The sequence below is a fragment of the Myotis yumanensis genome, unplaced genomic scaffold (genome assembly GCF_028538775.1).
Source record: "Myotis yumanensis isolate MYYU_CA2020_CCGP unplaced genomic scaffold, mMyoYum1.0.hap1 SCAF_8, whole genome shotgun sequence".
Classification (NCBI taxonomy): Eukaryota; Metazoa; Chordata; class Mammalia; order Chiroptera; family Vespertilionidae; genus Myotis; species Myotis yumanensis.
In genome coordinates, this window is record NW_027223759.1 from 56,507,748 (window position 1) to 56,520,695 (window position 12,948).

General features: G+C 40.5%; 1 protein-coding gene across 1 annotated transcript in view; it reads left to right on the plus strand.

Moving 5' to 3' along the window:
• ACVR1 (activin A receptor type 1) overlaps nt 1–12,948 on the plus strand; it is a 124,905-nt gene that overhangs the window by 37,785 nt on the left and 74,172 nt on the right. The gene's annotated exons all lie outside the window — the stretch shown is intronic.

A 12,948-nucleotide genomic window follows, 5' to 3' on the forward strand; every position in this document is an offset into this window, starting at 1 on the left:
TTCGTTATGGAAGTAAAGAAGTTTGACACACTTCAAATCCAATTCTGCAATACACTCTCCTTTGCCTTTTATTATGTCTTCCAGAGTGAGAAAAGAATTGAATTCAAAGGCATGACAAAGTGACTGTATTTTGTAGTTGTTACAATGTAAGAGCTATTAAGAAAAGGAAGGAAATGAGTATCACAAAAGTCAAGATTATGTTTCTGATATTAAGAGCAACATCAATAATAGTTAGGGCTTACCCTTTAAAGGTGGTTGTATATCATGTTCTATTCTAAGTGCTTTACATATATTCACTCATTCAATTCTTATAATTAGTCTAGGAGACAGGCACACTTTTTAAAATCTTGATTTTGCAAATGAAATCAATGGGGGCACATTAAGTTATGCACCTAAGGCTCTAAGGGTAGCAAATGGCAGGGCCTGAATCCTAACTCAGGCAGTCTGGCTTCAGTTCTTCTTCTTTTTAAAAATATGTTTATTGATTTGAGGGAGGGAGGGAGAGAGGGAGAGGGAGATGGAGAGGGAGAGAGAGAGAGAGAGAGAGAGAGAGAGAGAGAGAGAGAGAGAGAAATCTATGTGAGATAGAAACATTGATCAGTTGCCCTCCCTCACGTACCTCGACTGGGAATCGAACTGGCAACCTTTGGGTGCACTGGACAACGCTCAGTGAAGTGAGCCACACCGGCCAGGGCCCAATTCTGGGTTTAACTACAGCATAGGGCAGTAAGATGATACTGATTGAGGACACCTTGGCATGGGGTAGGGCATGGAGTGCTGGTAATTTCTTTAAAAAATAAAGAAAATTAGGGCCTTCACTGAAGGTTGTAGCTGCATTTTTAATATAGTATGTGGATTGAATATATATTAATAAATATGTGTTACATATGTGTGTGTATGAATCCATGAATTCATACTGTATTTGAGAAATGGCAGTAAACATGTGTGTAAGATAGTTTCTTTACTATTCTTGCTGTTGGATGTATAATAAACCTTACATTTGGGAACCTCTCGTCTCCTGCTAGAGAGAGAACATATTCACATATGGAAGCTATGGAAGCTTTTTCCAACCCTGGCATGCCCCTACTTCCTTGGAATATTCATATTTGTTTGCTTTCCCCCCCAAAATTACCTTCCATATTGGATCTTGCCTTAACTGAAGGCATTAGGTATTGACTGTGACTCTGAAGGAGGAGTTGAAGCATGTGTGTGTGTGTGTGTGTGTGTGTGCACGCACGCGCTCTAAAAGTTTATGTAAAATGATATTTAAAATAAAGTAACTTCTAGACATGTATCTGACCCACTCTTCATATGTCCAAAGTGGAAAAACTTGGGAAGGACACCTCACGGTTGTGTTAAACCAGTCTAAATTTGGTTAAAAGTTCTAGGAGTCTAGGAGACACAGTTGAATTTATGCCAGGATGTGTTGTCTTAAAATAAACTTGACTGCACAGCAATGCTGGTAGAACCAACAAAAATGCTGCACATGAAACAACTAAAATGTTAAAAAAAAAAAAAAAAAGGTTATTATCGAAGAGTTCCCTTCTCCAATACTTAATGCGTTCAAAATTAGAACTAACAGAAGCTAGCTTTTTCCTTCCTGCCAATTTTAGAAAATAAGCCATTCTTAAACTTCCAGAACAGTATCATTTCCCTCTGGGATTTATGAAATTAAAAAGCAGAATCAGGGAGACAAGTGCTTATGAAATGGATGAGAGTTTAGTGACCTGAAACTCAGTGGAATTTTTCTCAGAGTTGTTGACAGCGTGAAGGGTAAACACAGGCACTTGCGAATGTTTTTATTTCCTTTTTATACTCATGTCGCACTTTCAGCGTCCTGTCTTCTGACTGGAAGAATCCCATCTCAGCGATATTCAGCTCACTTCCCAGCTGCAGTGGAGAGCAGTTTCCAGGCACTTGAACATGCAGTTGAGGAAGACTAGTTAGTTAACCCATCTGTCTCTGGAAGAACTTTGAGTGACAGGATCCTGCTGGGCTGTCGTGTTCCACCTGGAGGAGGACAGGGCTGGTAGCTTGCTAGTCTTCTTAGCGTGTCTTGAATTGCTTTTCAAGGCAAGCAATGTGTTGCATAAAGTTTATATCTTTATATCCTATATAATAAAAGAGTAATATGCAAATTGTTCCCTCAACCAGGAGTTCGACCGGGGGGTGGGGCTGGCCCTGCCCGATCAGTGTGTGTGTGTGTGTGTGTGTGTGTGTACATACACATGTTCATATACACACATTATATGTATTTTTTAAAGGTTTGTTCCCCCCCCCCCTTTAATTGTTGCTTGGACAAATAGAGCACATTTTAAGTGAGAGTAGTGTTATTAAAACCATGATGAAGATTTAATTTCACATTAAATTCTGGGTCAGTTGGGAATTTGGGTTTTGATGGTAAATATAGATTGTTTGTATTAATTGTCAGGGAAGTGGCTTCTTAAGAGTTGCAATATCACAAAATGATCGAAAAGCTGATGTTTCAACTTGTGCTGTTGTAAATTAATCACAGGTGTGGAATCTTGAGGCTTGTGATGAAAAGACTGCTAAGGATCAACTTCAGGCATGTTTTATTGTATAGAATTCATCTATAAAAATGAATCTTGGAGCAAAACTATGTGCTCTAATTAATAGCAACTCAAATCAAGAGGCTATAATTCCATTAGTGGACTGAGTGCTTAATGATACTTGAGATTAAAAATATAGAAAATGTCTCTACTTTGTGGTTACTCGCATAAATTACTGAAGTAAGGAATCCAGAGATTTAAGTATGATAGATAATGTAGTCTTGATACTAGTACATGCTCCTGGGAGCGGACTCATCCCCACCTTCCCACTCCTCATCACTCCCACCCCAAAGGATCCTGGGACCTAAAGGAGGATTCTAGAGGCGTTTGCCCTGATTCTAGGTAGGCTGGCTTCTGCCGTGATCTTCACTTGCTACATCCTTCCTGCTTTTGCACCTTCCCTTTTATTTTCTCCCGACACCTAACATTTCCCATCTTAGAGCCTGCTCCATTTTAATTTTCTGCCATGTTACCCTCTGTCTGAGCTGGGTGGTGATTTGCAGATTCTCCGTCTCCTCATCTGCTAGGTGGGTGGTGTTTGCCTGTTTTATAGTTGGGGACTGGAGTTCAGACAGTAACGCGCTCAAGATTCCAGAGCCTGGGAAGTGACAGACATAGGTCCAGCTTCCAAACTGTGTGATTCCAAGCCTCTGGCTCTTCCCACAAAAATGAATCTGGATACAGTATGTCCCTGTCATTAACAGGCACAGCACAGCATAGACTCAAGGGCTAAAGTTGTACAGAAAAAGGTAGAAGAGCTTTCTGACTAGTTTTTAAAATAATAGTTTTATTGAGTTAGTTCATTTACCAAAACTCCCCTTGTATGGTGTGCAGTTCAGTGGCTTTTAGTAAATCCAGAGTTGTGCCACTGTCATCACTATCTGTTAGAACGTTTTCATCACCCCCAAAAGAATCTATCAGCATGTAAGACTGATTTTTAAAGTTAAAATCACTCAAGTTGAAGTCAAATGTTGGGCTCCCAATCATCCTGTGACCTGAATGGGACAGAAGCTGAGTTCTTGGACCAGCCCCACAGTGGATACCAGTGTTGATTGCCCATAAAGGAATTCTCCAGAGCAGTAAATTCTCAACCATTTTCTTAAAAACATGCCCAATTTTGATAAACTCAAAAATCTCACATTCTTCTGCCCATTTCTACTGTGAAAACAATAGGATTTTGATGTTTATTTTCTAAACACATTTATGTTTTGGATTTTTCTAAAATATATCTGCCACCCCCATTATTTTGATTGGAGAATCAGCTGCATCTCAAGACTTCTAGGTCATTTTATTGCAGGTTTGCTTGGACATATTAAATGAATCAGTACAGTCATGATTTGAAATGACTCATGCATTGAGCAATTCCATGTGTAAGCTTAGTGATCCCAGCCAGTGAGTGCTAATAACAGGCAAGTTTATTCCTCGGATCTTCCTACTTAATATTTAACTTGGTCCATTGCCTCCTTTCTGTTACCTTCTTTATGCTTATTAAATTAAGTTGAGTTACATTATATAGCAATTTATACGTTTGTTCTTTTCACTGTGTGGTATAAAAAGGTTGGGGTTGGGAGAAGGGCTGGTGGGGTGGGGAAGACCATTAAGAAGATAGCATTGTCATGAGAATAACTCATCTTTTCCCCCACTCTGGTCCCTGGCACCTTGACTGATGACATCTGGAAGGAAGCCAGTGAGTTAGAGCCCAGCCACGGGAATTGTATCAGGGCCCGGTGCCAAGTGACAATCTCGGGGATAATTTTCTGGGAAAAAAATTAACATTTTTCTTATAAGATGAGGCATCTTCTTTCTTACATTTTATTGACAACATTGAAATTTCCAGTAATATTACAGTGTTAGCATGGCATTGAGTGTTGTTCTCAAGTTACTTTTCTGTATATGTAATTTAGAAAAAGATTGTGCCTATAGTATCAGAGTGGGAATACTTCCTAGTTTCCATGTGTAAGTCATTAGGAAGCTAGGGTTTAGAGTACATGTTTTGTTTACACATTGTTTTTCGTAAGAAACACTTTACTTCTCTCTTAACCTTTATAATTTAGGATTTTAGAGAGTGTTTGTGTGTGTTTTTTTGCTTTGAATTAAAAGCTATGACAACACTGAGAGTGGATTCTGGTAAGCCTGCCTCCCTTTTCCCCATGAGCATAATTTTTATTGTTCATTTCCCGTGGAGGGTTTCTCTTATGCTTTGAATTCATTATCATGGTTCACACATCCATCCATCAACATTTATTAAGGACCTTATGCTTACAAGACTATACCTGATGTTTCAGAGATAAAAAAAAATACTACTTTGAGGAATCCGCAGATTCACTAGGCAGTGAAATAAATAAAAAAAATGAAATGTACCATTTAGATTCTGTGATCATTCAGTTTTGGGATTATAGATGAGGGTACGTGTAACTCAGACAGGGTGTGAGCCTGGGGATTTCAGGGAAAGCTTCCATCAGGAGGTGATTCTTGAGTTGATTCTGAAACATAGCAATTTGTCAGATGGAAGCAAGCATTTCAGGCAAGCAAGTGCAGAGGCAAGAGGTGAACAAGATTGTGGTGTCCTCAGGGAGCTGTAAGGTGTGATTAGGGTCAGGGTACCTGTGGGGTGATGGCTAGATGAGGTTGGAGAGGTCTTGGGCCGGGTCATGGAAATCAGGGAATTTGCACATGCTATGGAGAGCCATTGACAGCTGAGCTGAGGACAGGCAACTCAAGGGACATTGACTGCACTGTGGCAGGTACACGGAGGAGATCATGGGAGAGGCAGTTGGAGTGCTGCTGGTGGGAAAAGGTAGAGCTGGGACAAAGGCAGGGGTGGGCTTTGGAAGGTAAATGTCTTCGTCGTCCTAAGATTGGTCATCGGTGGTTCCATTGCCCGAGATAGAACATAAAGGAAGACGAACAGGCTTGAGTTGGTGGGTGAGGTGGACATGCTCACTTTAGTTTTGTTCATCTAGTTTCCCTGCTTTGGGAACTGGATGTATTCTCATGCCCCTTGAGAGGCTGTATCAATAGACCCCATGGTTATTCTATTCATTTTTGTGTGTTTTCTTACTCAATTATCTTTCAGTTGGCAAATAAATTATTGATACGCAAATCAGATTGAAAGCAACCTACTGTAAGTTACTAACTAAATTGCTAAATAAAATGAGAAATGTTACTCTTACCTTTTTCCTTAATGAATGGGTTGGATGACGTCTCAGTTGAAGAGTAGGTGGAAAAACCATCTCTAATTAAAGAGGTAGCCTTTCTTCCTATTAGCGTAATTTTTAAGGAATCCGGCTAGAAATTGTAAAAGAAATGTCTAAACAGAGGATCTTTGAGCTGGAGGGAAGCTTAGCAAGTTGGGCCACCATTCTCAGTTTATAGTTCAGAAAAAATGAATGCCAGAGAGGATAAGCGACTTCCCAGTCACAGAACTGTAGTAACAGGGTATGTCTAATCATTAGTTCAGTGTTCTCTCCATTGTAACTTGATGAATCCCTGCGAGAATACCATCAAGATTATAGGGCAGAGTATGAAGAACTCAAGGCTGCTCCCTCAGTGTAGACCCAGAATCTCCTGACTTCTTGACTTTAATCTTCTTTTAAATCAACATCACTGTTCATCAGTCAGCAAATACTTGTTGACTATCTAGTATGAAAGAGATGTTATTATAAAACCAAAAAGATAAATAAGAGACTCTTTTTCTCTTCAACAAACTTGCAGGTTAACTTTTCAGATCACTCATTACAGGACTGGCAATTATGTTATATAAAATGTGTAGCTTGTCTGACATGATTATGGAGGTGTAGTCTGAACACAGACACACAATAACAACAACAAGAAAATAAAGCCATACAATATATTGTTTACTTTTTATGTATTTATTTATTTATTTTTACTTTACTCAGTTTTTTTTTTTGTTTGTTTTTTTTTTGTTACCTTGTTTTCTCTGCATGGGAGGCAAGCAGTTTCATTCCTAGTCTGGAAATGTCTTTATGCCTGTGGACAGATAATATATTGAACCAAACAATTAGAAAAAGAATGCTGATGCCTTTTATTCAGTTTCTTCTCATTGAACCTAATTAGGGAAAGTGATCTGGTGAAAATTTTATTTAGATTGCTAAGTGGCATAAATATTTGCAAGAGGGCATTGGAGGAATGGTTTTTAAAAGCTTTAGTTTTCTGTTCATTTGTTTTGGTACCCCCTCTTTTGTAGCATCCCTCTTCAATATTTCTGGAAATTTCTGTAGATACAGTTTTGAAAAACTTAACTTTAATTTGGAGTAGTTGTTTAGTTGACAAATGTATTAAAACGTATTGCCATTCTAAAGTAAAGACTGCCTTTATGAAGTAGTACTTTTTCTATAAGGCTTGATATATTTCTTTATGTTTCTTGTGTTAACCTGTTTCACTCAAATAAGAGTATTTGGAACTTTGTGCACTGTTTTGAATTTAAGTCCAGGGTAGAAACTTAGCCATTTACTGATAAAGAAGTTTTCTTGACCAAATTTATGAGCTTGAATTTGTTAATGCTTTTGTTTTCTTCTGTAATTTTAAGCTTCGTTCACGCCACAGATACCTAAATAAGTCTGGTGTGACGCCAGAGCCGGCTTTGGGCATACAGGAGGATGTTGGATGCAGGGTCCCTACTGTGAAGAAGCTCCCCATAGAAGCTTTGCTAATATCTATCAGTCTAGTGGTCTAGTGAGGGTATGTATACACAGGAACCCCAGCGCAAAGGTTAGGAGTAACAATGCAGACACCCCTTTAGAAAACCAGAACATCTGGTCTGGCCCAGTGGGTGGCATCCCTGTGAATGCTTACAAAGTGCTTTGAGATCATTAGATGATGAAAGCCTTTGCAGCATTCTGTGTGAAGGTAATCATCAAGGATTACACGCTACTGAGAGACCACAGATAAAACGTGGTGTCTCCCGGTGATGAGAGTGCTGCGGAGTGGGGGTGGGATCCACACACATACAAGCTGCACCCAGGACACTGAGAAAGACCAGCCAGTTACCAGGGAAATCTGGTTCTGTTTTGGGAGGAGTGGGTTGGGAGGATGGAAGAAATGGCTTGTTCCTCCTTTGTTACCTCTGCCTATTCTCCATCCCTACGTAAGGTGTGCTAATTCCTCATTCAGAACCTTTTTGAGACTTAGATACAGCTGGGGTAGAGCCACTTGTGTTTGGGCTGGTGGGGTGTCTTGAAACTCAGAACTCATCCAGGAGTTGACATGACTCCATGGAGCAGCCACGGACTCATGAACTGGGTGAGGACTCACAGGATTTGAAAAATTAACACCTATGGGATGAGGGAAGATAGGAAAATAAGGGGGGAAATGTGACAGATCCTTTGAATTTCTTTATTGAGCTACTAACTGCTCCACAAGGTCTACTATGCAATTGGTGATGTTAGCTGACCAGAAATGCTCCTTCCTTTCCAAACTGGTTAACAGAAGACACCATTGGGCATTGTGTAGGGAAAGAAATAAGAAAAGAAAAGAAGAAGGCAGGAAGGGAGAGAATGCGTGAATTATGTGGGATACCTAGGAGTGAGGTGTGTGTTTCTTTGTCTCCCTGTCTGTCTTTTGTTGAATCTTTTCCTGAAGTCACACCTCCTGTCTAGTGGGAGTTGACAAAAGGGAATTCTATTTTAGACTCGAGCCTTCCCATCTGGTGTCTGGATTTCTTCTAAGTTGCCACTAGTGGGGTGATGAGTACGGGGCATTATTTTTTCATGTTCTTCTCTTGCACAGACCTTTATTATTTATTTAAAAACTGCTATTTTTTATGAGACAACGTGGTCAAATTTTGACCTTTCTATATGACTCAACCTAATAATTCAATTCTCATGATTCTCAGTCTTCATCATTGCTCCTTAACTATTGCATTATAGTAATAGTTCCCACTTATTAGCAACCACTATATGTGATGTATGTCACATGTGGCAACTCTACAAGAAAGTCATGGTGCCCATCTGGCCTGTGAGAGACTTGGCTCCCATAGGTGGCCCAAGATTACATGTCTAGTGATTGGCAGTGCTGGGATCAATCCAGGACCTTTTGGTTCAAGCCTAGAACCCTCTTAGTGCTATAGAATCCCACAGCCGTTGTTCCCTTAAGTTTTCTCCTGGATCCTTGTGCTTCATCTTTCTAGCACAAATAAATGAGTCTTTGGCTGGACAGATGAATGGATTCAGATGAGGATGTTTGAAATTATACATATTAGAGGCCCGGTGCATGGATTTGTGCACCAGTGGGGTCCCTCGGCCTGGCCTGTGCCCTCTAACAATCTGGGACCCCTTGGGGGATGTCGGACTGCCAGTTTCGGCCTGATCCCTGCAAGCCAGGCAGAGGGACCCCACTGGTGCATGAATCTATGCACTGGGCCTTTAGTATGCATATAAGATCTTTGGTTAATCTCTTCCCACCCCCCCTTCCCCCTTCCCTCTGAGATTCATCAGTCTGTTCCATGTTTCCATGCCTGTGCGTTGAGTGTCTGCCCCCTGGTGGTCAGTGTGTGTCATAGCTATTGGTCGAATGGTCACGTAGGCATATATATATATATATATATATATATATATGCTTAATTATACTCACTTCTGTCATAATCCACAGTGAATGCTTCTCATTTCAGCCAAATTATAATTTAAATTCTGGAGGAGAAAGGGGCTCTGATACTTGGGCCTTAAATCTGTTCCTGGGGCCAAAGCATTAGGAAATCTCCTTGTCACCCTGTCTCCACTTTGGCTGGTCTTCTCTCTAGGCTTTGAGAGAGACCTTAATCTTTTCCTTAAAAGACCCTGGAGACTTTGTTCTTCTTCATGCCTGCCTTCTCTCCACACCTCTTTCCCCTCCATTCTTTAAAAGTTAGTGAGTTTGACCCCTACTTGATATTTAAATATATACCTGAGAAAATAGTGTTTCCAATGTAGAACTCCTTCCCAGGGTTTCTTTGAGCATTTCTAAATTCTGAAAAAAACACACACAAAAAACGGTTAATCAGGTAAATAGGGAAAAGTGTTGTAATTCTCCCGTGAGAATTAAACAATCAACAGAGTCATTTGTAGAGCTGAGGAATCCTCTGAGGTCAAGTTGAAAGCTAACCTATGGAGTTGAAGGATAAGACTGACATTTCCCAGATCCAGGACAGGATGGGAGCCCAGAGGAGAGAATCGGTCATGATTACTGGTAGATGTTGATGTTGCTATGTTGTAGATTACATGGCCCCGTCTGCTGCTCCTGGTGAGTCATCCATGCAAATAAAATAATATGTTTATATGTACAGCATAGAGTACACAAATCCTATGAGTAGTATTCCAAGAAATACGTTTCCGAAACAAAATAAGTCTTTAAAATGGCCTTTTCAACATGTGATTCATCAACATGCTTGTACATCCAAATGCAGGTTATTGCAGGGGTCAACACACTTTTTCTCTAAAGGGTCAGAGAGTAAATATTTTAGGCTTTGCAAGCCATATGGACTTTGTCACAACTATCCGCTCTGCTGTTTCAGTGTGAAAGCAGCTATAGACTATACATAAAATACACAAGTGGGCTGTGTTCCCATGAAAGTTTTATTTACCAAACAGACTGAGGGCTGGATGGGGCCCGCTGTTGGACTACTACCCAGGGCTGTTCACTGGCATTTTCTGGCATTCGAATATTTGTTATAGGCTACAATTCTTTGTAAATTCTATTAAGTTTTTTCTTATTTATTTAACAATGATGTTTAGATATCCATAATAATGAGTAAGAAATATTGGGAAGTATTTTAAGAATAACTTATAATTGGAGGGATTCCAGAGAAATTCCTGGGAATTCTCACTTCTCATTCCCAAGTCCCAAAGGTTAATGCCTGTTGTATTTATATTTCTGATTTGGAAGCACCCGGAGAACAGGATCTGCGTATCTCCCTGCTCCTCCGTACTTCCTGGTTCAATCAGCAGTTATCTTTTCCCAACGTTATGTGGCGCTCCCTGTTCTTTGTGCTGTGTGGTGTCCCCTGAGTTTATCAGTTGTCTGCGGCATATGACCTACTTTCTTTCCCACTGGGAGATTGGGCAGCTTGGAAACCAGCTGAATTCTCCACAATTACTAATAGATCAAACCTGTTTCCCCCCCCCCAAATCCAAGTGCCTGGAGTAGATTATTCTTCAAGGATACACAACATTTTATACTCATTTGTAGTATCGTGCAGGTGATTTGTGTTATTGTTTGGGATTTATGTTTTTCTGCCACGGTTTTAGCACTTCTCTTATTCTCTCAGGGGTAGAAAACAGGAACGGGAACTAAGAATGTCTGCTATGGCTCTGGATGGTTTGGCTCAGTGGATAGAGCGTTGGCCTGTGCACTGAAGGGTCCGGGGTTCAGTTCCGGTCAAGGGCACATGCCTGGGTTGCAGGCTCGATCCCCAGAAGGGGCTGTGCAGGAGGCAGCTGATCAATGATTCTCTCTCATCATTGATGTTTCTATCTCTCTTTCCCTCTCCCTTCCTCTCTGAAATCAATAAAAAATATATTTTAAAAAAAAGAATGTCTGCTATGAGCATTCAGTTCAGTTCTTCCAAACAGTCAAGGTGGAAGTTAACTTACTGGTAATTAATAACACAGATTTGAGAGTCAGCAAAACTTGGATTCTTGGATTTGCCACTTACTTAAAAAGTGTGATCTTGGACAGTTTTACCTAACCCATCTAACATTGCTTTCTTATCTTTTTTTTTAAAAAGTTCTTATTGATTTTTAGAGAGAGAGGGAGGGAGTTAGAGAGATAGAAACACCATCCATAGGCTGCCTCCTGCACACCCGCTAATGGGGATCAAGCCCGCAACTAGGGCATGTGCCCTGACTGGGAATCGAACAAGCGACCTCTTGGTTCATGGGTCGGCACCCAACCACTGAATCACAACGGCTGGGCTTATCTTTCAAATGGGAATATACTATCTTCCTCTCAATTTTTGTGTTGTTAGGATTAAATCGGATAAAACAAATGAGGTTAAGCACCGTTCTAGAACCAAAGGCTCACTAAATGATAGCTGGCATTATGAGTAACACTCGAAGATAGGAGGTATTTTGTGTGTCCCATGGGAAAGGAAACTAAAACACAGAGGTGAAATGATTTGTGGAAGCTCACATTTAGGAGGTTGGAAAACTGGGTGTGGCTGTTTCCTCAGTCCCTGCTCTTGCTAGCATGTGCTGCTGCCCATAGTAGTGTCAGTTAGTGGTAATCCTACAGCAAGATACACCAGGATTGATTTGGGTTGTGGGGTTTGAGTGGCTAGAAGAGAAAGTATGGTGTCAGGTGTACATTATGATTTGATACTTGTATATATTGTAAAATGATCACCACCATACGTCTAGTTAACATCGGTCACCATACGAGGGGTGATGTCTTGAAAGGTCAAGGATTTGCAGTATTTGGAAGCCATGATTTCTAGAGGCCAAGGATACAGTTGTGGCTAAAAAGTTGAAAGAACTTGCCCTGGATTTTTTTTTTTTTTCCTGTTGCTTAGCTGCTATGTTGACTGCCAAAAACTCGTTTGATTTTAAGTGCCTTTTATGCTTGCCTGTTAGTCAGCTCCCATCAGTTGACAATGACTCAAGGTATGTTCTTTTAAATTGTATTACACAAAAAGGTAGTGCTGTGGTAAGCCTGCAATTGGAGTTGGATTTCTCCTTTTCCCCCTCCTCACACTCAGCCTCCACCACTTCCCGGGAATGTGCCTCTGACCTTTATGGGTCACATTTTCACAGGGCACGAGGCATGATTAGCTGCCAATAATTAAACCTCCATAGCCAAACACATGAGTTGGCTAAGGTTTTGGAAAGAAACTCAGCTCAGTGAAAGTTTTGTGACATGTTGCTGGAGTTTGCTATATAGATACTTATTTTATAGCACTGATTTTAATTGGTACACTGGTGTCTTTAAAAAAATTATTTTAAAAATCACACTTGGGGGTTTGAACATGACTGCTCTACACTACCTTTCAGGCTCTGCCAAGCTTGCTTACTGGCATCAAGGGTGTTTGTGGGGAGATTGGTTCTCACTAGGACGTTTGAAGAGTTAAGTGTCCAGAATTTCCTTTCAACTTGAGCTCCCAGGTTACCAACCTGAGTTCTTCCTTGCAGGGCACCACGGTTTTGACTTCCATTCATGGGGTGAGAGCTGATGAATTTTAAAACAGATATGAAATTATGTTTAATTTGGAGACATGATTTTTATTCGGTAGCTCTTGAACATCAACTATATGCTAGATGCTAGGTTCTGTGGAGAAAGGATATAGCAGCAGCAGAAGAATATGTGACCCTCTTCTAGTATAAATTAGATAAATTGAGATAAACTCAGGTCAAGGCAGAGGATTGAATGCCAGGTTGAGCCATATACGCTA